This window comes from Ambystoma mexicanum, chromosome 6p (genome assembly GCF_040938575.1).
Source record: "Ambystoma mexicanum isolate Mex_15411 chromosome 6p, UKY_AmexF1_1, whole genome shotgun sequence".
In the NCBI taxonomy this organism is placed as follows: Eukaryota; Metazoa; Chordata; class Amphibia; order Caudata; family Ambystomatidae; genus Ambystoma; species Ambystoma mexicanum.
The window spans coordinates 176,691,571-176,718,692 of record NC_090935.1 but is presented as its reverse complement, the minus strand read 5'-3'; positions in this window follow the sequence as shown (position 1 = coordinate 176,718,692).

The window sequence follows — 27,122 nt, the reverse complement described above, 5'->3', positions numbered from 1 at the left end:
TTGGGGGCGTAACTTACTCCAAATGGCTTGGGAAATCCATGACTACGCTGTGCACCAGAATGCTGTTTAGCGCACACGGCTGGCGCACACTGGCGCACGCTCCCTCTAGTCGCTGTCCACGTGCGCTGCTTCTGCGCTAAATTCTATGAATTACCCCCTTTGCCTCCTCTTTCAAAATGGAAACAGAAAGTGATTAACAAGACGGCAGCTACCACTAGTGCTAACACTGCACCTATAAATCTTGATGTAGCTGCAAGTAAGCATACCAAAAAAAATATTTTACAAAAAATGTTCCACTCCAGAGTCCTTCAGAACCTTTTAAAAACAGGAGAGAAATCATGCACAACCCTTAAAACCTACAGTAGAAAATTAATCCTAGAAGCTCTTATAGACAGTGCAATCCTTCTCAAAAGGAAATTATTTATTGTAGTTTTAAACAGAATGAAACCACTAACAAAACTAAGTACAAAACTACAAGAAATACTTCTCAATCAACGAAATATCAACAAAGATAACTTCACAAACATATGTGGAGGTGAATGGATTCACACCAAGAGCACAGAACCATATTTCAATGAAGAAGCATACAAACAAAAGCAAACAAACCCAATTGCCATACATAGCAGTGGACAAGTGTATGAAAAACTCAATAATACCTTTATGGAGCAGGAAACGCTGCTCACAAAAATATCCCCAGAAAACTCAGTATCACCTGTCCATTCCACTAATCCAATATGTGTAACATTGACAAAAATCTTTACTCCAGTTCCTCAATAAGTATGTGAAAGGCAAAGACAAATTTAAAACTAAACTACTACAAAATAAGGAACCCTGTCCTGTGCGCAAATACACAGGACTACAAGGACATTCATTAGCATGCATTTGTGGACCTATTTACAAAAGCACCTTCCACCATATCAAAATGATATCAACACATCATTCAACTATAAGAAATCTGGTCCATAAACTGTACTATGATAAATGTTCTACTTTAGCACATGCCAATTTAGAGAACAATCTTCTACATGGTACAGCCAAACAACTACTCAAAGAAATATAGCATATCCAGATAAAATATTTGGAATTGTAAGCCACTTACAAAATGCAATAGATTAACAACAGATTAGCAACAACTGTACAGATGGCAACCTTCTTTTACTCACATACAAAAAAGAAATATTCAAGTTTAAACGTACATCTGCTGAAGTACCAAACCATGTGTGTGTGTGTGTGTTGCCGCAGGACTTTTTATAATACTAGCACAAAAAATATAGAAGTAATGTGCAAAATAGAAGACAATGAAGATTCCAAATGGTTCCAATTAGCTCTCTATCTTAAAGCAGAAAACAAAAACGAGATTAGTGACCCCTTAATACTTTGCATTTACTGCACTGCAAACCTTGATAACTACCAAACACCTTTACGTGCTATCACAAATAACTTTATTATTCCCATTACAAAAATCCCTGCAACAACTTAACTTATATGAGAGCATCATAATTCAAAGAGTGCACCCATTTCAAGCAATAATACGCCTTCACCCAAAAACAGCAAAGCTACCTCCCTCTGAATTAGTGAAAGGCTTGTGGCAAAGTAGTTTATTTGCCATTAGATCTCAAAGAAAATGTACACACTCTGGGAGTGCAACATCCAATAGATCAATCTTTAATTATCTCAGTAAATGGTGTACCTAGAAAAGACAAAAAAAAATTGGCAACAACGCATGCACTTACATAAAGTTAGACAAGCCCTGCAATATCTAAAAGACAACAATGAATACTATAGAGAAATTTATATTGAAGAAAACCCAAGGGAAACCACTGAAATAATTCAACAGTTATCAGAAACTGGTAAATTTCAACTTCTAGATCCTGCTACAGAATCCAATATTTTAGACCATTATACAATTCACCCATTACACTCTAGATGATTCCCTGGAAACTTACCAAATGCGACAAGACAAAGGATCTCCAATCAGCATGTGGGAAACAAGTATAGAAGCATGTTACCTTCCTCTACTCGATGATAGACCCACACAAATAACAGCATCAGAATACTGCTCTTTACGAATGTATTCTGAAGACCCCAGATTCCGACAAAAAGTGGAATACATATTCCACCTTCTCTTTGAAAGTGAACTAGCAACTCTATGCTACAGAGTTGCACAATTATAGAAATCAGGTACCCATTTACACAATATGTCAGCTACGCCATTACTACAAAAAGTGCAAGAAAAAGATGAGATTTAATAGTCAAGCATTACAAATCTTTTAGCAAACATGCGTGGAATAAAAGAATATTGGTTCTGACATCACGGAGATGTATGCTGTATTATAAGAAACCTTGGCCCACCCACTTGGTTTGTGACATTAAGTTGTGCAGAATATGCATGGGAAGATTTACACAATTTCCTATGCATAGCAAACAAAAACAAAACAAACATAGATATAAAAACACCAGGAGAACTCTACTCTCTAGATCCTGTGAACGTATAAAGATATTTCCATCATCGCTTAATTGCTAAGCTACACTTCATTTGTAATAAAACTGTTCCTCCCCTCGGAGAAGTGCAACACTTCTTTTGGAGAAAAGAATACCAAGCCAGAGGAGCACCACACTTCCACATGCTTTTGTGGATTAAAGATGCTCCTAATTCGGTCAGGATAGTGATGCCACTGTATTGCAGTTCATCCAAAAATATGTCACTTGTGAAATCCCTTCACAAAGAACACATAGTGACCTTCATGCATACATTTTACAATTTCAAAGACACAAATGTGGAAAATATTGTCATCGCAAATATAAAACCAAAGGGAAATACTACACCAAATGCTGTTTTGGTTTCCCTAGACCAGTTTCAACAACAGGTCAAGTAAACAACTTCATGTCTTTAGTTCTACAAAGGGCCTCATTATGAGGATGGAGGTAACCATGCCGCTTTTAGCAGCATGGCTATCCCCATAATGGGTACCGTGTCCATGTTCCTTGAATGAGGAATTACCAGGCCATTCCGACCTTGGAGGGTCCGGTCATTCCTCATTCAAGGAACCTGGACCTGGTACATCCCCATTCTCATTTGTGCCCCCATAGGGCTCAATGGGAATGGGGATGATTTTAACAATGGGCCCGTTAATAACAGGCCCGTTGTTAGCATCCTGGTCTGTTCGCGGGACCCGCTAAGGATGCCTGGTGAAACCAGGCCTCCTTAGTGGATTCCCATAAGCAGACCTCCTAATGGGGCAGTAAGGGGTTGATGGCTCCGGCACCTTTACCGGCGTCATTAACCCCTTACCACATTCCTCGTAATGAGGCCCATAGTGTCTAAGGTAAATCACCCAAGGACACATATTACATAAAAAGAACAGAATAATCAAAATACATCAATGAATACAATGTAATCATTGCCCTCCTGTGGAATGCAAACATAGATGTGCAGTACATTGCAGACAATTCCACTGTAGTTGGACGATATGTCACAGCCTACTTAACCAAAGCAGAGAAAACAGAGCTTCAGGACCTCTGGGATGATATATCATCTGACAAAACACTATCACAGAAATTGTAAAGCTTAGGCATAAAAATGCTCTCTCATAGAGAATGTGGCTGCCATGAAGCTGCAGACCGTTTAACCGGTACTGCCTTGTATGGGAAATCTGACAATATAGTATTGCTAAGTCTTGGTCCTGCTAAATCTAGAAAAAGAGTTCTCAGATCATATGAGGACATAGCCAAAACTGATCCCAATAGCCAAGACATTTTTAAAAACACACACATACTACCCAAACAGGAGTACCACTTTGGAAACCATGTGTCTCTACCACATAGCCTAAAACTTCACATACAAAAATAATATTAAACCATATGAAAAGAAAGGTAGATACAGAGTAGCAAATTGTGAAGGCAGCTTAGTGAAACTTACCAAACACAGCTTAATTCATTGATTCAATCATATCAAATCGTCATTAAAAACTCCTCAACATAAAGAACTGTATTACATGTCCCTGGTACAACTTTTTAAACCATGGAGAAAAGAAGAACAGTTACTGGATGCGTATGATTCCTATGAAGACGCTTTCAAAGCAAATGAAAGCACTATAACAAACATGAACTTTACAGAGTACCAAACAATGTTGCACAATGAACAGCAACAGGAAGAAGAACTCCACACTCAACTAGATGTGGACACTCCTGACAGTAGTCAACCTTCTGTAACAGGAAGCCAAGAACCACTTGGACAGCCACTAATAGCAAATGAGGCAAAATTAGCCACGACAGAAGTAGAAAACACCATGTGTCCATATGAGCAATCTACATAAGACTTTGCTGTACTGAAATCACAACTAAACACTGAGCAGTGTAGCATTTTCCAAGAAATAACAAAACAAACTGAACCTGGTGTGCAACATGAAAATAAAAACTGTGCCTGCCAAGATTAGAAACCTATACTGCTATACGTGAGTGGTCAAGCTTGTTCAGGCAAAACATTCTTAATCAAAATCATCATTAAGTTCCTCCAACAATTGACAAACAATAAACTGTCAGCTGTTGTAACGGCCTCTCAGGTTGAGCTGCCTACAATATAGGTGGTGTGACTTTACACTGATTATTACTCCTTCCACTAGAACACCAAAACAAATGAGACTGTTACAAACGTTCTACAGAAGCTGCAATGGAACTACGCATAGTTTTCAAAAATAAGAAAATGCTGCTAATAGATGAGCTAAGCATGGTCTCCGACCCAATGCTGGCTTTAATTCACCTCAGAGTATAAGAGGTCCTCAAAACAGACTACGAAGAGGAAAACACATTATTGTTTTTGGAGATCTTAAATTAACACCAGTGAAAGCTGAACCTATTTTTAAAACCTTGACAGCATAGGAAATGTCAGCCTTAGGCAACATTTGTAATACAGAGAATTAACTGAAAATATGTGCCAGTCTGCATACCTGACATACGCCAACATGTTAAAAAAGTATTAGAGTTGGTGTACTATCTCAAAAAGCACAAACTATATTAAAAACCAGGTACATCCATGCATTCTATGGCCATAACACATGTTCTACTGATGTCATGGAACAATTAGCACACAAAAGTGTCAATTGTATGTCCTTGATGCCAACTCTTGCAAGCTGTTCACAATTTAATGAAACAATGTTAAAAAGGAAATGCAACCAATAGTTCAAATTGCCTCCACAGACAAACTGGACGTACATGGTATGACACTACCCATGTGTCAACAAGCCGGAACAAGTCTAAACACCTTGGAAAACTCTATCTCTAACACAGCTGGTTTGGAGAAAATGTTTAAATTATCTTTAAACAGTAGAGTAATACTTAAACGTAACCTTGACGTGGACAAAGAACTAGTTAATGGAGCACTTGGTACAGTTGTTGGCTTTCAAACATACCCACGTGACAATATTCAATTTGTCAATATTCTCTTGGACAAACTATCTGAAGTTAAAACGATAGGACCTTCAACTGCCCGCTTCCTTATTTTCAAAGACATGTATGTACGCAGAGGACAATTTTCTCTAAGTCTAGCATACGCAGTCACCATTCACAAATCACAAGGTCTTACCCTAGATAAAGCATTGATAGATATTGGTAGCACAGTCTTTAAAGAAGGCATGAGCTATGTAGCACTATCACGCTGACGTACACTTGACAGACTATTTCTAATCAACTTTGATGCAAGTAAAGTAAATGCTGATATTTCTTGCATTCTAGAATACAATAGACTGCATTCACTCTACACCCCCATCTAAAAACCTACCATGTTCCGCAAAAAGCAAAACTTTTGAAAAGAAAACTACTTCAGACTCCATCTATGCAGGATCTCACAGCAATTCCTCCAAAGAAAGTAAAAGGAGGTAATACTTCATCAATGACCTCAACCAAAGAAGAATCTACTGCTCAAAGTAACCCAACTACCTCTTCAAAGAAGGAACACACATTCCCAACAAATGACTTTGACACAGTACTGTCAATTCTATTCAAATTTTCAAATACAACTGGTGTAAATTGCTACGCAAATGTAGCAATATATATTCTTTTCCAATTGCCACCAATTATTGACAACATTTACTTACACGGTACAGACCAATTGTGTTTGCAAATGTTAGTCCTTCATAGAAATGCAACCAACAATCCTGACAACACTTACAGTGTTCATGGAATAAGACAGGAATTGGACTACTGTGCTAGAATGGTCAAATTCACTATAAACTCACAACAAGATCCACAAGAACTTCTAATGTACTTGCTACAAGTACTAGAAAACATAAACATACCTATGAATGACATATTCCAGATTTCATACATGTGGAAACATACATGCACTCTTTTACTTAACTTTATTGCATTTGTATAGCGCATCAATGGACCGTAGGGCATGAGGGCACTACAAGGCATAGCCAACAAATAACAGAGATCATAAGAAATACATTGTTGTGTGCTAAAAAGATAATTTAAAATCATCAGATAAAAGCTATGAATGAGTTAATTAAAAAGGTGAGTCTTCAACCTTTTCTTGAAAATCTCAAGAGACTCAATACTTCTTATATCCAGTGTGAGAGCATTCCAGACCTTAGGCCCAATGGAGAAAAAGGCTGAGTTGGCCACTTTAACAGTTCAACATTTTGGCACAAGTAACAAGTGCTGGTTTTTAGATCTTAGTGTTCTAGTATTAGTTCTCGCAATAAGGAGCTGTTATAGGTAATCGGGCATGTTGCCAAGTCTGCATTTTTGTACTAAAGTCAGAGGGGGTCATTACAAGGTTGGCTATTTGCGGAATGGTTACCCCCATACTGCATGCCGGGTCTGGGTTCCCGGAATGGGGAAATACCGGGCCATTCCAACCTTGGAGGACCTGGTATTTCCCCATTCAGGGAACACATCCCCATTCCCATTCGAGCCCCCATAGGGCTCAAATGGGTATCTTATGCTGCAGTACTTGTGGCCAGAGACTACAATCTTGACTGCATGGCCTGGACAAAACTCTTCATACAGCCTCAACAAAGGTACAGTAAGCATATTATAATTAGAATCACAAACACTGCAACAAAACACAGCCATGCAAACAAACACATCACCAATAAATACAAAACACAATACAACAAACAAACAAACAAACAAACACAAATCATCTCACTATCCTATAAACACTATTACACTACTACCAATCAGTACTCACATTTCTGAAAACATATCCCCTAAGCAGCCAACATACCACAATCAAAATGTTTGGTAGCATTGTAGAGTTATGCTGCGGTGGTTGTGGCCAGGGCCTAGAGTCTTTGGTTCATGGCCTACAGCCTATGGCCTTCAGCCATGTACCCAAGATTCTAGGCCCTGGCCACAAACACCGCAGCATAACACATCCATAGAAACAAACACCTACCAAACAACCGCAAGCCAAAAACATAATACATCCACCTCAAAACTGTGCACTTCAATTAACATTCTAAAAAATAATTACAACCAACGTAGACACTCTTCAATACATACCCTCTCCACCCAATGCTCTTCTAACGACCCAAAACCAACATCATACTAAACTAAAATAGCCAGTAGTGCGCCCAGTGTTTAGTATGTCTGTGGACAACCGCGGTGAGCGCGGACACTGCAAACAAATCATGGCCTTCTCCCACCTAAACAAATACAGCATTTGACCCATCTCTTACTCCCCAACCCTCTCCAAGCACTCATACACACTAACACACTCCCCAAATTGGATTTATGCTCACTTCCAGCGCATGTGCATGCATCCAATATGGACAAAACAATTTATGCATCTCACGCCTCATCCCAGCCAATCAGAGAGCATGTCGCATGTCCACAGACATGCCGTAAGCCGATTATCCAATAAGTGTCCTATCCACGTAGCAAACAGGGAAGTGTGTCCGCAGAGCGGACATAGATATCACTAATTTATTTAGACCTACTTTTCGGTCGTTTAAAAAAAACTACTTGACTGATTTTCACCAAATTTACAAAAGCACGCTTTTGGGACCAAGCCGCTGCTCCTGCCACACATTTGGTGAAAATCTGTCCAGCCTTTTTTTCTTCTTCATTCAGTCTATGGGAAAAAAATACATTTTGGGACCCTCCTTTAACTTTGCCCCCGCTGGACCAAACCTCACCAATGTTTTCAAAAAAATTCAGAGTGGGTACTTTTTTTGCAAAGATTGGTGAGGATTCCTCCAGGGGGAGCGAAGTTATAAGCTGCCCAAAAAGTGCTCTTCCTATGGGTTTAACAACTTAATCATAGTGTAATTTATATATATATATATATATATAAAATATTACAGCAGGGCCTGTGGTAGCTATACATATATAAATTACACGGCACGCGGTACTGTCCGTCTAGTTATGGTTAAGTTACTAAACTCAAAGGAAGAGCACTTTTTCGGCGGCTTATACTTCGCTCCCCCTGGACGAAACCTCACCAAACTTTGCCAAAAACGCATATGGGAGGCTTTGAATTTTTGTCCAAGTTTGGCGAGGTTTAGTGGGGGGGCATAGTTATAAGGGGGGTCCCAAAAGTTTTTTCCCATAGCGTGAATGGGGAAAAAGTGTGTGCACGGCTACAGGCCAAACGGCTCGATGGATTTTTGCCACATTTGTGGCATGAGCTGGGGCTTGGGTCAGAAAGCATGCTTTTGTGTATTTGGTGGAAATCCGACCACTACTTTTTTTGGAAAGTACTGAAATGCATGTCCCAAAAAATTGGTGATATATGGGTCCGCTCCACGGACACATTTTCCTGTTCGCTCCGCGGACCACAGTGTCATTGGCCTGCAGTACACCGTGATGTCAGCGAACGTTGGACGTGGCCGGTGGTTGGCTGGAGGGTAGCATGCTCTGCATCAAAGTTTTTGGGAAACACTGCCATGGTGCATCGGATGACAGTACGGTGGCGGAAGGGTCTGGAAAAAAGACAGTACGGAATGGGTGGGGGAGTGAAAAGTGGGTAATGTGAAATATGTGTGTACATGGAAAAAGACAGAGGAGTGCCTGTAGTGGTCGCAAATACTGTCTGAACTGGTGGGTACCTACACAGGCGGGTACTTTGTGCGGTGATTGTAGGCAGGTGCTGCAATGGCCCCATACATTGTGCCGCCACTTGTTTGCAGACACCTACTTCGGTGGAGAGTGATGGCAGGTATGTATGTTTTAGAAGGGGAACATTTCTTCAGTGACATAGGTTGGGTGGTAGTGCAGGTGGGTGTGCTATGTGGATGGAATAATATGGTAGTTGGGCACATGGTGGTATGCATGGGTTAAGGAGCCTGCGTTGGGTAAGTGGAAGGATTACTATATTGGCTGCATGGAGTAAGGACGCAGACAGTGGGGCATGGAGTAAAGAGCATAGCCTTTTACCGTACCCACTGCACTAATACAAGTGTGGGTGTACATCCGGTGCAGGGTGGTGCTTGCATAGTGCGGTGTGTGTGAATTGATTGCAGAATGCTAGTGCTGTGAACTGATTGTGAGAACTTTGGCTGTGGCACTATAGTTTAGGAATGGAAGTGTGGACGGCTACAGTGTGTGAATGAAAGTGCACAGGGTTGCAGGAGAGAGGGTTTTCTTTCTACATTATGGTAAGTGGTGTTGTTTGCTGCTGTATACGTACAGGGTAGTGGGCAGGTTCAGTAGTAGTGTTGGTGGTAGTGCTGTGTATGTGGATAGGTGAAGTTGGTCACATGGTCAAATGGATGGTGCAATTATGTAGCAGTGATAGTGCTGAAAGTATACACTGTTGGGTGCAGGCATTGAAGAGGCTAGGACTGTAGGACACATACAGCACTAATGCGTTTTGGAATGTAAAGTAGTTACAAGTTGGTGAATGGATGGTGACAATATGTACAAGTGAGACTGTTGAAGGCGTAGACTGTTGGGGGCATGGACGAAGGCCGTAGGCCGTAGGCCAGGTACTCAAGAGCCTAGAACTTTAGGATAGAGACAATACTAATGCTTTTTGCAATGTGCAGTACGTAGATGGTGGTGAACTGTAAAAAAAGGGTGTGCAGCACATTTCAAACGCTGGTGAATGGATGTTGCCATTACAGTGGAAGTGAGACTGTTGAAGGTGTACACTCAGGAGGATAGACCTTTACGACAGATACAGTACTAATGCATTTTACAATGTGAAGTACGTAGAGCATGGTGACCTGTAAAAAAACAGTGTGCATCACGCAATGAGCAGAGTAAGTGAGCTGCCATGGCTACATGTTTGGTTTTGGTGCTGAGGACCTTGTTACAAAATGGAAAAATATTTGATGTGTAGTTGGAGATGGTGATGTGAAAAGTGATGCAGTGTGGGAGGTGGGTGCTGTGCTTGCATACTGTTACTATGGCAGAGGATATGGTACAAGTGTACTTTAATTGTGATTGGTAACTATGCTTTGTGATGCTTTGTGGCACTAGGGCCAATGTTGTGCAACAGTGGTCAGTAGGTTGACAGGGATACCATACTTTGTGAATAGGTCTGGGTAGGGTTGGTGGAGGCTGTGGTATGTTTCTGTATTTTGCTTATAGCGACCTCTTTTAATGAATGGGTGCAATTTAGAGGTTCTGTATGTGATTGCAGGATGTGTGTGCAGGTCACCTGTTTGCGGTCTCCTCTTTCTGGGGTAAGTGGTGGCAGGTACAGTGTAGAAGGGGAATGATTTGCACATGAAATAGGTTGGGTGGCAGCGTGGGTGGGTGTGTTATGCAGATGGAATGCGGTACTTGGGCACATGGTGGCATGCATGGTATTAGGAAGCTGCGTTGGGTTTGTGGAAGGATTATAATATTGGCTGCATGGACAAAGGCTGTAGACCATAGGGCATGCAGTGAAGAGCGTATGCCTTGACTGTATCTAGTGCAGTAAAGGATGTGTGGGTGTACATCTGGTGCAGGGTGTATTGCAGTAGGCTAGTGTTGCGCACTGCATGTGGCAATGTTGGCAGTGGCACTATAGTTTGGGAATGGGTTAGGCAATGCACTGAAGAGGCTAGGACTTCAGGACACACATGGTAGTAAGACATTTTAGAGCCTGCAGCAGGCAGAGGGTTGTGAGCTGTAAAGAATGGGTGTGGAGCACATTTCAGACGCAATACAGGAGGAGAAGTGAGGTGCCATGACTGCTTGTGTGGTTTTGCTGGTGAGGGGACACTGTTACTGCATGGTAAACTTTTTGATGTGTACTTGGAGATGGTGTAGTGAAAAGTGATGCAGTGTGGACAGTGGGTGCTTGGTTTGCATACTGTCACTATGGAGTTGCAGTGCCTGTGTTGAAGCCTATTGGGTGTATGGCCGAAGGTGGTAGGCTGTAGGCCATGGATTGAAGAGCGTTGGACTTTTGGAAATCCACGCCACTAATGCAATGTTGACTGTGAATCTGGTAGACGATGATGACCTGTAAAGAATGGTTGTGCAGTATGTTGCAGATGACATAGAGCAGTAGAATTGAGCTGGCAGGAGTGTATGTTTGGTTCTGCAGGTGCGGTGGATGGTAGAATATGGTAAAGTTTTGGATGTGTGACTGGAGATGGTGCAATGAAAAGTCACGCAGTGTGCCCACTTGGTGCAGTGTGTGCATACTGGTAGCATGGCACAGGGTGTGGTTGAAGTGCAGCTTATTTGGGTTCTTTACTATGATGTGTGCAGAATTGTTGAGGTAGGGCCAATGTTTTCACAATGTTGTGGTTAGATTGCTAGTGAAACACTACTTTGTGAATGGTAGTGGGTAGGGGTGAGCGAGGCTATGGTATGTATGTGGATTGTGGTAATTGCGACCTGTTTTCGTCCACGGGTGCGTTATGGAGTGAGGGTGTTGGGTTGAAGTGTTGCTATGTATGTTACGTTTCTGTCCTATGTTAGCTGCCTGCATGGTCATATGCAAGCATTCATAGTGTTGTTGTGGGTGTGTGCAAGGATGCAGGGTTATATGCATTGTGAAGGGTGTGCTGGGAGCACCGGCAGATTGTTGTGGATGGTAAAATAGGGTATTGTGTAGGAAATGTTTATGGTGGAGGGGCCTTGGAAGCAAAGGGAACGTGCTCTCAGGGTATTAAAGAGGACATATGGAGTTGTGCACATAAATGGTAGTGTGCTATGCAGATTTTCAGTATGTGGTTGGTGTAGGCGTTTTTGAAAATTGGATGGTTGTGGATAGGCACCAGTATTGGACGGGTGGAGGAATAGAGTGCAAAGTGAAGATGTATTGTGTGTGCTTTACTGGGGCGTGGTCTGAACTGTAGCTGGGAAAACGCACATGCCACATCATGAATTTCTTTAGAAAAATTGCGTGCAAAGGGAAGAAGTATTGTGTGTGCTTTACTGTGGTGTGGCCCTAGCTGTAGCTGGGAAAGTGCACATGCCACATCATGGCTTTATGAGCATGGAGCCTTAGCAAATGGAATTGTGGGGATTATCTAATGAGGTTTGCAGGGTGTGGTTTAACTGAAGGGGCAGTGACTTATTTACCGAAATGAAGATGTACTGGAGATGGCTAGTGCATATAGTTGGTGATATGTTTGTGCACGATCTGCACAGTTATGTCATGGAAAGAGGCTTCAATACTGATTTTTAGTTGGAAGGACTAGCGCAACAGATACTGCCGCATTTCTATTGAAAGGACATCCCTACCTGAGGCCACTGCTTGCGTGCCAGCGCTGGGAGTTTCCTGGAACTCGCGCTTGCTGCACGGCCGCTCGCTTCCTGGAGGAGGCGGAGCTTCAGGCCGTTCACGTGACCGCTCACGTGACATTCGCCGGGCATAAAAGCACTCCTAGTGCAGCCGAGCGGCGAGAACTAGCGCAACAGATACTGCCGCATTTCTATTGAAAGGACATCCCTACCTGAGGCCACTGCTTGCGTGCCAGCGCTGGGAGTTTCCTGGAACTCGCGCTTGCTGCACGGCCGCTCGCTTCCTGGAGGAGGCGGAGCTTCGGGCCGTTCACGTGACCGCTCACGTGACATTCGCCGGGCATAAAAGCACTCCTAGTGTACCCTTGCGGCGTTAAGCCCTGCAGAGTAAAGTCCGGAGTCTGACTGTTAAGCGGCTGTTAGGCGGGGAGGCGCACAAGGCACATTATCTCCCCTTACCATTCTCCGGGCTTGTCATCATAAAAGGTAATTTTCAATCCTTTATTACCTCTGGGGAGCGTGGGGACCTCATTAAACTTTACCATCACTGAACTAGAAAGGAAGCCATTAAATGAGACTCCGAAGCTCACCACCGCTGGAAGAGATGGTAGACCAAGAAGGCTCATACCTTGGGGGGGAGGGCAGCACTACACCTGATGTTCTACCTCTCACTCTTCCAGGAACATCTCATTTACCCATCCAGGCTAGTCAAGATATCATCCATGCTGATTGCCAATTGGCCTCCGAAGTCCACGCCCCCCCCCCTTATTCAGGAAGGGTGGAAAAGAGGACTGGAATACACTCTAAAGACTAAAAAAATACAAAGTAGAATCAATGATCATTTCGCAGGAAAAAGAAATAAGGGTACCAATGACCTAGCTGATTTAATGGTCACAGCTGGCCTGACTAGTTGTACAAACCAAGAGAATGATATCACCCTTTCATCACCCCTGTCTATTGACTGTCCCCAGCTACCAGAACCACTATTATCAAAAAATGGTCCAGTTTCATCAGGTTTACAGGACGAACATGAAGAGCGCACCCCCCAACTACAGGGGGTGCCCTCTACAGCCAGTGAAAACACGCTGACAGCACTGAGTTTTGTACTGAACTCTCTGGTCTCTGTATTCGAGCTTTTAAAATCAGAGGTTCAAACACAAGCAGGCGTCTAACTAGAACTTGCAAATGAAGTATCAAAAAACGAATCAACGACAACAGCACTCAATAATATCATGAATACAACCTTGATTCCAATAATAAAAGACTTACAAATTGAGGGAGTGAAACAAGGCTCGGATCTTACTCTAATTTACTCCCTGTTGAAAGAAGAAGCTAAGAATAATCTCATAACACAAGAACTCCTAAGAAATCTCCCCATGGAAATTCGAGACACTTCAACCAAGATCCAACCTCAGTTAGAAGAGGATCTCGTGGACTGCTTTGACGACACCCCATTATCAAACTCAGTCCTAGAAGAATTTCGAAGACTAGCGAATGTTGAAATAGAACCCATAGTAGAGATCGCGGAGAGTCCAAACAAAATTACAGCTGTAAATGTCCAAGACTCCCCGCATAATGAAGTAAACCTTGATCCGGTCACTTTATGTCATTCCAAAAGAAGAAAAAGAAATAAGCTGAAAAAGAGGCCTTTAGCAACAGATTCCAACTTTTACCCACAAATGGAGAAAACCCTAAAAAAAACAAAAAAACAAAAAAAAAGAGCTCCAAATAAATCAGGAACAAATGCCTTCTTTAAAAAATTAACACTGAATGAGGAAAAGACCACAGATCCAGAAGCTGAAGCATCCTCAGTCGCTGGCCCCGCTCAGAGTAAAAGCCAAAGTGCCTTAAGATCTATCAAAAGAGGAAAGGGCCCAAATGGAACTAAGGAGATTCCTGCAATAACAAAGAAAGCCCATAGCGACATTATGCCTCAAACCATAAATATGGGCATGCAAACTGAGCCAATAAATCTTGTGAGCGGAGCTCTTAACAACTCGAGCTCAATCATGCCTAAAATGAATATCAAAATAGCACCTATCTTTCTAAAAAAGGGTATCCAAAAAAATGCTAACAGTTGTGTGGCCCTTCAAACAAGTGCAAGCAATATCAGACTGGCGCCTATCTTCTTAAAAACTACTACGAATCCTGCTGTTGCAACCCCAATGGTCTCTCTTCTTGAGCCTCAATCAACTAACGAAAATGCTCCAATAGGGCCCTTGGCTCATGAAGTAGACTGCCGGAATGGCCTAGGAAAATCGAAAAATCTAGAGCTCTGTCCACAGTTTAGTCCAATGGGAGAGGAGACAGATGGCCCTTTCCACACCTCTCCCGTGAGGGACACAGAGCGGGGAATAGTTGACTACACAATTCCAAGGATTTGGCTAAGACTGGAAAGACCATTCGGGTATATGTCCCTCTGCAGATCAGTTCTCCTGACAGAAATCAGAAAAAACTATAAGCTGTTTCTTTTTTCAACAGATGACATCGAATATGTCAAATTTCCAGCTGCCAATGACAAATTTTTCGTGGAGGTTGGTCTCAGCTCTAGAAGAGCCTTTCAGGCACTAATTGGGAATAAAATTGAACTGGCTAGAGCAGGCCTGCTGGTCTTTGAGCGGGAGGAGGAAGATGGATTCAGAAACCACTCTAGCACATACACAAACAGAGAGGATACCCCAAGACTGAGAGGACCAGTCGGTCCGCCGACCGAACACTCAAGGTTCCCCATTCCTGGTCCAAAATTGAGCGAGAACTTAATCATGAAATTACCTGAGATCATATCGCAGGTTCTTCTGAATCTTGGCGAGGAGCAAATTAGCCTTTAGGCAAAATGGTCTCGGTCTCGTCTCCTGGAACACAAGAGGATCCAGCTTTTTAAAAAAAAAGCAACTAAAAAACAAACTGCTAAAAGAATTTGATATTCTACTATTCCAGGAGACATGCTCGTTAACCCCATAGAGATAGAGGGTTTCACAGTCATAAATCTTGGGGCCTCACAAAAATCTAAAGGGAGACCGGCGGGCGGACTCTTAATGGCCCTTAAAAACTCGAGTATTAAACAAATCATCCCTCTCTGTAACAATGCTGCAGGCATTCAGGCCTGTAAAGTAGAGTTGGACCTAGACAACTCAAGAGTCACTTTAGTACTCATTAATATATACTGGAATCCAGCTACCATAAAGTTGCAAGAGTTTATAGAATTCTTACAGACCATCTTAATAGCAGTGAAGACCAATTATCAGGGAGCTCACATTATAGTTGCAGGAGACTTTAATGCAGACTATATTACTCCAAAAAATAGTCAGCACACACACCTCAAGCCGTCCTCACTACGAAAGGGTAAACTGTGGTGGGACTTTCTTTCTTCCTGGGACCTGGAAAGGATCCTCAAGTAAAATGGGGACAACGAAACAGGTCACCACACCTGGTGCCAGGGCTTGTCGAAATCCACTCTAGACTACATTTTTGTGACACCAGGTCTCGCATCTCACTGCCCGATCCTAACCCTTAATTGGGAAGGAGGCAGTGACCATGCAAGCCTAGAACTTCGACTCCCGGCATCTCAGAGAGCCTCTAATCTACCGTGCCCGCAGGAAATAGTCGGATTTAAGGGCAAATTGAGAGTGGCCAAATATAAATTTGGTGGGGGAAAATTAAATCAACTTCTAGAAGCAGTCCCGGCACCGTTATGGACTGAGGAATTCCATCCCGAAAGATTTGGGAATTTTGTGTGGTCAATCTGTCCACCACAGGAGATAAAAGCTGCACGAAAACAAACACTCCTCCACCATTTCGATGAGGAAACAAACAAGCAAAAGAGGACTCTTCGCCATCTCATTCGCACGCTAAAGAAAAAAGGAGGAGGAGACCCACGAGAAACATTGCAAAAAATTAAGAAAGTCAAACAATCCTACAGAAATTGGTCTCGCAACCACAAACATCAAATTCAGCAAGAAGACGGGGAAAAGATGCTTCATTTACTCAACGCCAACAACTGCAGAAGCTTCTGGGCTGCACTCAACCAACTGGAATCAGGCCGTAATAGCTCTCTCTGCAACTTAGTTCCAGAGCAATCGTGGATTGACTATTTGACCAAGAACTTTGAACATCCAGGCTCCAGAGAATTCACTGGACCCCCAACGATCTGGTCTTTGTCATTCAATCAACAAGACATTATAGATCTCATTCTTTCAGCCTCTACATCTAAGGCAGCAGGTCCCAATGGCTTAACCTATCAGGTCTTAAAAAATCACCCCATATTATGGGCAAAGCTGTTGTACCACCTTTTTCGGGAAATTATAAAGAATGGCTCTTTTCCTCCGTCCTGGAAGAATGCACTGATTATTCCATTCTTTAAGGGGGGCGACAGACTTAAGCCTGCAAGCTATCGGCCAATCGCCCTCCTTGACATTGATAGCAAACTGTTCATGCGACTTCTCCTGAAAGAACTCACCCACTGGGTTGATACTAACGATATTCTTTCCCGGCATCAAACGGGTTTCAGGAAAGGCCTATCTACCAGCTTAAATGGCCTTATCCTGAACTTACTCAGTGAAGGTTCCAACGAGAAAGATGGCTTCCCACTTTATGGTGCATGGGTGGACCTATCCAAAGCATTTGACCTAGTGGATAGGGCACATCTCTGGCGGAAACTTCAAAACTGGGGGATTCCAGCACCCCTTCTGGCTATGTTCATAGAGCTACATAGGAACACCACCATTAGGGTAAGGCTAGACGATGCCGGCAATCTTTCAGAGGCTATAGAGGTTTTCAAGGGAGTCCGGCAGGGTTGTTTGGGCGCTCCCTTATTGTTCAACCTTTTCCTAGCAGACTTGGGTAATTTCCTTGAATCGGCCTCTATGATAGCACCTAGGATTAATGGGAGAAGTATACACTGGCTGGCCTATGCAGATGATATTGTCTTGCAGGATGGCTCGGCCCGGGGGCTGCAACAGCTCCTGCTTAAACTAAGTGACTATGCCAAGCTAAATGGTCTAATAATCAATCCCTCAAAATCTAGAATTCTGGTATTTAAACATCCAAGGAAAAACCTACCCTCTAGGAAATGGACCCTCGATGAAACAGAAATTCCTAGAGTCGAAGAGCTCACTTACTTGGGTTACGAAATTTTCGCATCTCCATCCAGGAGTAAGATGCTACCAATCATCCTTGGCAAGACATCTAAAATCACGGCCCAGATGAAGAATCTGATGGGGAAGTTCTGTAAATTCTCACTATCGCCGCTTCTTAAATTCTACATTGGTAAGGCTGTACCAGTCCTTCTCTACGGTCTAGAAGTGAAACCTATGCTTTGGAACCACGAGTGGAACAAAATTGAGGGTCGGTTGTGGAGAGCAGTACTAAACCTGCCCGTATGTACACCCCTTAACAGCCTGCGATATGAACTGGGTCTGATCTCCTTAGGCTGTCGAGCTGATTGGAAGCTCTTGTCGCTTTATCGCGACATTAGCACCGCTAGACCCTCTACTCTTCTCTTCGATGTAATTGGTCATCATAAAAAGGCCAAATCGAAATAACTTCTCGACCTGGAGAGACAAGTGGGGGACATTTTACTTAGGCTGAATCTAACAATAGAGCTATTGATTGACAATCCCGCGAAAACCAAAAAACAACTCGAAATATGTGACTGGATTCGCACGATTGAAGGAGTTAGGCTTTTAAACCCATCGAACCTTTTCCTGAAAGTGGAGAGAAAAGTAGGCACACTACCACGTTACCTTCAAAAATTCCCCGATCAGAGTATTCGAAGCAACTTTCTCAGACTAAGACTTAACTTGGCTCACACTGGAGAAATTTTGACTAAAAGACACCAGGGTGATAAGACCATAAAGCTCTGCAGGTTTTGCGATCCACCGAACCTACAATCATTGAGACATCTGCTGCTAGAGTGCGAGGGGACCTGGACCGCAAGACGGCAGCTGCTTGGAAGATTCGTTGCTAGAGAGGAGACCCTATCACAAGACTCTTTTTGGGATAGACTAATCTCCGGTCAGGAAGTTATGCTCACCACGGCAATTGTAAAGGTCTTAGAAAGTTGCTTGATACTCACAAAGTACACCTCAAATGCCGTATAGTGGGTGAGCTTTTTCGACCGACTTCCAAGGCTTAAGTTTTTAAAGTTTCTAATTTTCTTTTCTCAGTTGACTTTGTAAAGGTTTTCTTAGGAAAGCCATAAACAAATAAATAATAATAAAAAAAAAGTTGGAAGGAGTGCAGGCTTTTTGGGCCACAGTTCATGAGTGGGGTTTCGGCTGCATGGATCTTCTTTGCAATATATGGGCTCTGTTGGTACTGTGGATGTGGTGGTCATGCATTTTGGAGGACTACATTTGGGGCAAATGTGTTTATTTTTTCTTGTTTATTTAAAGAGATTGATGACAGCTGTGATGCAGATCTTTCCTACAGCAAAGGTGATTTTCTCAGCGATCACACCTAGACAAAAATTGTAGCATGCCAGTGTCAGTTGTCCACAGCTAGAGGTTAAGCGATGTTGGATAAATAGAAGCATATGCAACTTTATGTCCAGTGTTGGTTGTTCTGGACAGAATATGACAGCATTAATAACCAGGAAGAGTTCCAGTGGGAAATGGCCTTTTGTTGACTTCCATTGGCAATGCTGTTGTGTTTGCCACTGTGCACAAACCTTTGCAGAGAATCCTGTAGAAATGTTACAAAACGGTTTGTCTTCAGTGGGAACACATGTCAGGAGGAGAAGCAAACAGAAACTGAACAAAAGACAGAAAAAGAAGAGAAAAAAATGTATGAATGTATGTACATAATGAAAACAAGACAAAAAGGCAAAAAAAGAAGTGCTTTTACACACCATCCTACACACACAATCCCCACCCCTTTATTTTATCCCCCCCACCACCCCTAACAGCTTCTCAACCACTCCATCTCACTTCTAGTGTCTAGCACGGTAGTGCCTTGTAATGCACAGTACTGTGAGGTTTCGACATGGCACATCCGTTTTTTTTAGGATGGCAGCTATAGCATTGGCACAGAGAAGGCAAAGCAATTGGGCAATGTGCTTAGTGGTTGTGGTGTGTACACAAACAGTGTGATGGAAGATTTGGTTGTACATATAAATGTAGGAGGCTATGGGAACGTGTGCAAGGTAAGGGGCATGCATCATGTTTGTAAGCATGGACTGCACACACTTGCGTAACGTAGCTACTATACATTCCCTGCTGCTTTTGTGGGAACACTTTTCCGACATTTGAAGTACATGCATTACAATGGGAAGACCATATGGTGAAGTGTATAACCTACGTGGCAGCAATGAAGCTGTTATGCATGCAGTGTGTGCATCATATCATATGATGTCCTATGGTACTTCCTGCTGTTTGTATTGCGCCTACATACAAGTGTGTGAAGGAGTGCCAATGAAAGGGACGCAGATAACGGCGTGGTGGGAAGAGGATAGTGGACATGGAAGAAGGACTGTTTATAAATTGTTGGGTGCGGCTCTAATGGTATTTTGTGAGGTGCACGTGTTATGTCTTGTGCTTTTGAACATGCTGGCCAATGGAAATGCGATTGTTGGAATTCTTCAATGAGGTGTTTAGAGTGTCCGTCACAGGAAAAGGTAGCCATATTTTCTTTCATTCCTGTGTGTAGTGAGGCAGGCAGAGATGGTGAAATGCAATCTTTTACAGTGGGTGATCGCTTTGTGCTCGATCTGCTCCAGTATGCCGTGGAAAGAGCCCTTAATGGCAATTTCAATTTGGACGAAGTGGAGACTTAGTGGTGCGGTGTCACTGTCCGTAGTTTCCACCATGTGGTTAAAGAATGTCAACGAGGGGCCACTTTAGGTACTGTGGACATAGTGCATTATGGAGAATTGCTTTTGGGCTCAATAGCTTGTGAAAGTGTGTCCCGTCAACTGAATAAGATGATGAAAGAAGTGATGCGATTCCCACTGTCAAGGTGCTGTTCTCCTGTATACCACCAAGTCCAGTATATAACTATTCCAATGAATGTTGGTGGCAGCCAGAGGTGGGAAGGCGTCTTCTCAACTTTTTGCGTGCTTCTGGGATGTACTCCTGTATGAATGAGAACATTGGTAATCGATATGTCCACTTCCTCAATGGAAGTGGCATTTCATTGTCGACCAGTGGCAATGACATTTGGTTTTCAAATCTACAGGCTGTAAGAATGTGAGGCACAGAGCAACAAATAAAAACCATTATGAAAGGCCAAAGGCCGCAACAGGAGTTGTTACTGTGGGAGTTGTTTTTAAAAAAAAAAAAGACAGCTTTCTTTAAAAGCCACCAGAACAAAGGACACCCCCTACCTTGGTTGACGTTTATTCCCCTACTCTTGCACGTGCACACCTGCAAAAAATCGCAGACAATGCCACAGTGAGTGTAATATGTGCCAGTTTTGCAAATGTACATATTCTGTTTGAGATTGTGGAGGACACAGGATTGCGCAATAAGATTTCTGTGTCTGCAATGCACATCCACAATGTGCTATACCATATATTTGTTAACCTTACTGCAGAGGGTGATCTTATGGTTGTGTGTTGTACGATGGACAGCGTATGCTCTGTGGGTGAATGGCACATACATTACTTGACAGTCAATGAAAAATTGCATTTGAATATGTATGGAGCACCTACACTGAAGTGATTGCTTTTGGTTTCTTTGTGTGAGACTTTGGTGACGCTCGATGTAGACGACATTATTGTTGTTGATTGTGTAGGGAGAAATGCACCCCATGTAACAAGAAATATAGTGGCGTTTGTGTTGAGGGAGGTAGTAGGGCAGGCAATGATTCTGTTTCCGCTCCTGCATAATTTTGTTTCCCAATATGCAGCTTTTCACAGCATGAGCCTTTTTCCCCTACAAATAGTGTTCTTTTTCCTAATACTGCATGTTCCCCTTGTGCCTGTTTTACACTCATTGCTTTGGTGCCCTTTTTGGAAGTGCAGGAACATTGTTTGTGTTTGCTGTTGCGCACTTGCGCCCATCAAAACGTTGTGCAACACATACAACCCTTTCTTTCATTAGGTACCTATTTCTTCCTATTTTAACTGCAGTGTTTCCCACACTACCACAGTTCCTACCATTTAGCAAACAACTTTGTGGAGGGTCTACGATGCTTGTCGCACTTACTCCCTTCATTGCCACTTGCTTTTTGACAATCTAAAAGGAGCATTCTGTAATAATCATGTACAAAAAACATTCTTAAAGGAATGTTATGATACAGGTGCACTATTACAAACATAGCATCATTTCTAAATAAGGTATGCTAAAGGAAAGTTATTTTTACAGTGCCCTACTAAAAACCTATGAAATTCACTAACAAAAGAAATTATAAAAAGGGACGTTATGGTTAAGTTGCACCACTACAAAACCTATGAAATTCAATGGAAAAACATTGCTACAGAGATGTTATGGTTACAGGTAAAACATAAAAACCCCAAACATTTTCAAGTTATGGTACGCTGCGCAACCCCAACTCGTGCTACCACTGTGCACTACAAGGACTAACACCCATGACATCAAAGATGACATCACAAATGTCATTGATGACATCACTGATGACATCACATGTATATGTAGTTGTCATGAGAAGCCTCCAGAAGGGATCGTCTTTGTTATGTTGCCATAAAACTATCAGAGATCATGGGGAGAACTATTATCATTACATAAGTAGGTCATTACTCAAGGCATTGGCATAAAGCCGTGTAGCTATGGTTAAGTTGCTAACTCATAGGAAGATCACTTTTTCAGCGGCTTATAACTTCGCTGCCCCCTGGACGAATCCTCACCAGACTTTTTAAAAAAAAGTATATAGTTGGGTGAGGTTTCGTGCGGGGATTGGGGCGAAGTTATAAGGGGGTCCCAATTATTTTTTTTCCATAGACTGAATGGTGAAAAACTTTGCACATGGCTACAGCCTGAACTGCTGGACGGATTTTCACCAAATTTGCGGCAGGAGTGGGGGCTTGGGTCAGAAAGCATGCTATTGTGTCTTTGGTGGAAATGGGACCGGTACTTTCTTTGCAAAACACTGAAATGTACGTCTCTGCAGACTCATTTCCCTGTTCGCTAGAGGACCGAAGTCTGATTGGCCTGGGGGACACCGTGATTTCGCTGAACATTGGACGTGGCCAGTGGTTGGCTGGAGGGAAGCCTGCTGTGCATCTAAGTTTTTGGGAAACACTGCCATGGTGTAGCGCAGGATAGTGGAGCACTGAAAGGCGTTGGAAACATGGTTTGCAGGATCTTCTGGGTGAAAGAGGGTGAAGCGAAGATATTGGCAATGTTTTGTGCTGTAGGCTACGGCTGCCAGTGGGTATGTTGACTTAGTGTGTTTGCGTTGTTGTACAGCGGTGGGTTTGTGGGGAATAGTTCCCATGCTTGTTGACTTGGCTTGATGTGGTTGTGGGTAAGGCATAGCCACTTTACTGCATGGGCATGGCATGTAAAAAGAGCGTAGGGCTTGGGCTCCACCCCTGCAATGTAATGTCTCCATGCATGGGAAAGCAGTGAGGCACTTAGCGTGTAGGTATGCAGCCAAATCTGGGCACACCGTTGATGCAAAGGAGGCCATAACGACATGCAGAAATGGAAGGATTGTGGTGCAGCACACTGTTGCGATGTGGAGCATGCCCACAGCTGCTGACATACACTGCATTGGTGGTTAGGTGCAGAGGGGACTATCATATGTTGGTCAGTGTAGGTAGATTGTATAGGGGATGGAAAGTGCATTGGAGATAATATGAGAAGAGTGGCAGTCGATGTACTATGTTGTGTTGTGCCTGCAAATGCCCAATTGCCTTGTGTGCATGGCTACGACCCTTACCCATAATATTGTGGACACTGGTTGGAAGTAGGTGTGAGAATGTAGGCTTGTTTGGGTTTGTTAGTGTAGCTGATAGTAGAGGAAAGGCTCATGCTTCCACACTTTTTTCCCATATACTGATTGGTGCTCCTTTGGCTTGATGCATTTGATATGTTTCTAGTGCATTGTCTATGGTGTCTTTGGAGTGCAGTGGATGAATTGTATACTGGTCTAAAATACCGGAGGCTGTACTAGGATCTAGACGCTGAAACTTGTTGAGGAGTCCTGAATTATTTTGCTTGTTTCTCTCAGGTTTTCTTAAATGTTTATTTCCTTGTAGTATTCATTGTTTTCTTTAAGGTACTGTAACGCCTCTCAAACTTTGGTTAAGTCCACTAGGTGGTGCCAATTTTTGTTGTCTTTTGTAGGTACAACATTCACCAGGATAATCAAAGATAGGCTTATTGACCTTTGCACTCGTAGAGTGTCTACATTTTCTTTGAGAACTGACAGTAAATAGACAACTTTACGATGAATGCCTTTCAGTAATTCGGTGGGAGGTAATTTTGCAGTTTTTGGTTGAAGATTTTTTATTGCTTTAAATGGGTGCACTGTTTGTATTATAATGCTCTCATACAAATTAAGCTGCTGCAGTGTGTTTGGCAGTGGAAATAGTTCCAAATTATTACTAATTTCCCATGGAGGTCTATGTTTACTGTCACGTTTTGCAGTGCAGTATGTGCACAGTATGGAGGTGTTGGTAATGTTGCAGTTGTTTTCTGCTAGAAGGTACAGAGCTAATTGAAACCATTGGGTTTCTTCATTGCCTTCTATTTTCTGCATTAGATCTACAGTCTTGGCCCTCTTTTTATAGAAAGTTCTACTACAACCCACACATACTTGGTTTGGCATTTCAGCAGAAGTACTTTTGAACTTTTGTATTTCTTTTCTGTATGTGTGATATAAAAAGTTGATAGCTGTACTGTTGTCAGTACTGTTGTTTGAAAATGTTGGAGTGTGTAACTGCTCTTTAGTTCCACACTATTTCCTTTGGATGTGCTGAATTTCATGGAGCACCTGTTTGGCTGCACTGTGCAGGAGAATATCATTTACATGTTGGAGTGCTAAAGTCGGACTTTTTGCATAGTACACGTTGTACACTAGATTTCTGATTGTTTAATGGTGGGGTGCTAACATTTTAATACGGTGGAAGGTGCTTTTGCAAGCTGGTCCAGAAATACAGGCTGAGGAATACACAAATACAGACTAAGGTATGTCCTTGTATTCCAGTGTAGTTGCGTACTGGACAGGAGTCCATAATTGCAGTATTTTCATTCTTCTTTTGTCGTTGCCTTTGACATACTGATTGAGGAATATCTGCACATTTTTTATTAGGCTTTTGCAAATGTTGCACATTGATGTGCAAGACCATATGTAGGTGAGGCGTTTTGGTTTGGTGGATTGGAGAGTGAATCTAGGTTTGATTGGAATATTTCTGAAAGCAGTGTTTCCTCTTCCATTATGGTATTGTGTATCTTTTCATACCCATGTCCACTCCGATGTAAGGAAATTTGGTTAGTTTGTTGTTGTTTGTATCATTTTTCATTGAACTATGGCTCTGTGTTGGTGGCGTGACTCCACTCACCTGACAGATGTAGCCAAAGGTATCTTTGCTCACGTTGCATTTGTTTCGAAGTTGTGCTTGCATTTTACTAATTGATATTGTTAGTGCTTTCATTCTCTTGAAAATTACTATGAACAATTTCCACTTCACGTTTATAGCACTGTCTACAAGAGCTTCTAGGGTGACCTTTCTGCGGTAGGTTTTGAGGGTTGAGCGTGATTTCTGCCCTCTACTTGTAAGGTTCTGAAGGACTCTATGGTTTACTTTTTTAGAATGCTTGCTTGTAACTACGTTACCATTTGTATGTGCTCTCTTAGCAGTAGTGTGTGTTCTACTGTATGTAGTGGTTTCTTTACATTCTTACATTTTGCCAGATCACCTACACTGTATTTACTGATAGATGCATCCGTTTTACTTAATGACTGAATTACCTCTTTTCCTTCATCTTTCTGTTCACCTTCAGGTTGCAGTGGATGGCTACTTTCTGTGTTTGTAGGTTGCGTAGCTCTCTTTCTGCGTTGCTGTATATGGAATTGCCATTTGGTAGGCATTGTGTAGTAGTTGTTGGCGAAGAAAGGGAAGTGTGGGTGTGCACATTTTCAGATGTATATGTGTGTAATGTGAGTCAGTGGGTGAATGGGCAGGTAGACAGCTATTTAATTGCAAGTGTGTGGCTGTGCAGTGGTGTGTAAGGGTGTTTAGGAAGACTATGTTAGTATGTGGCCATTACTCTAATGGTGGTGATATAACAAACACTTAGCACCTGTAGAGGTGTGATAAGTAACAATAAAGTGCATATTTATGGACGGTCACACAATTATATGCTTCAGTACAACAATAGTGCACATGTTTAGTAAGATATACAAGAGTATGCTGGTATTGTACTTAATTTTTTGATCCAGAGAGCAGGTGTAATGTAGGCTGTATTTTGGAGTGCACACTCCAGTAGCTTTCCACAGACATGTGGGTACTGATCCTGCATAAGAAGATACTAAGAACACATGTTGGCTAATGACAGTGCTTACATTTGTATATTACATTTTGCAAAACTATAGGGGATGTCTTGGCAGGAAGACGAAGTGTACCTCTATGAAAGGGAGGTGTACAATATGGAGGACGCTTGGGAGCGTAAGCATGTTTGCTAAGGGAGTAGGCGGCCTATTTGGGAGATTAGTGTATCACTTGTTATGAAAAACATGTGTGCATTAGTGTAGGCCTATTTACTTCACAAATGTAGTAGTGCAATGTAGTAGTGCGAATTGTGGAAGGATGAGACACAAGGTGCGGAAAGATCTACAAAGCACTATGTTTTCGGGAAGACATTTGCATATGTATGCTTAGTACATGAGTGCAGGCATTGCCTTTGGGTTTTAATTTCCTTACACACATTTATGATTGTTACTGTTGTGAATGTGAGAAAACCTTCTTTTACTGCTGAACTGCTGTTGTTATGTATAACATGCGGGTGGAAACTGTTCTTATGCTTGAAATGTATGCACTTTGTACAGTTTAGTCGGAAAGGCTGCCTGATAGTGTTGTGTGCGATTTGTACAAATTTGCTAGAAGGTGTTTTAATGGAGGAAAGCATTGTAAAAATGACAGAACAAAAGAACATTGTAACCTTTTTCATATATCAATGCCTGTTGTGGGCAAATGGAACCTTTGGAACCACCTACCACTGTAGGAGCGATTTAATGGTAGGTGATGGGAGACATAACGGTACAATGTTTGAGCACACTGCTGCTCTTTACGTATAAAACATTTGGATCTGTACTGTACAAAAAATAGTAATACCTACTGGGTGTGGTGATGGGTAGCGATGCTCGTGTTTGTGGGTGCAGAATGCGTAGATTGTTGTACAGTTGTTTCTCGTGCATGTGCTTTTGACTTACAGGATATTTCACCTCTGCGTGTTTAACGACTGTTGCACACTGTTCAATAGATGTGATAGCATTACATGCACAGTTCTTGGATGTAAGTGGTGGATGCGTATGTAATAATTTAACAGTAGCAAATCAGGGAGTGCTGCTGAAAGAGTACT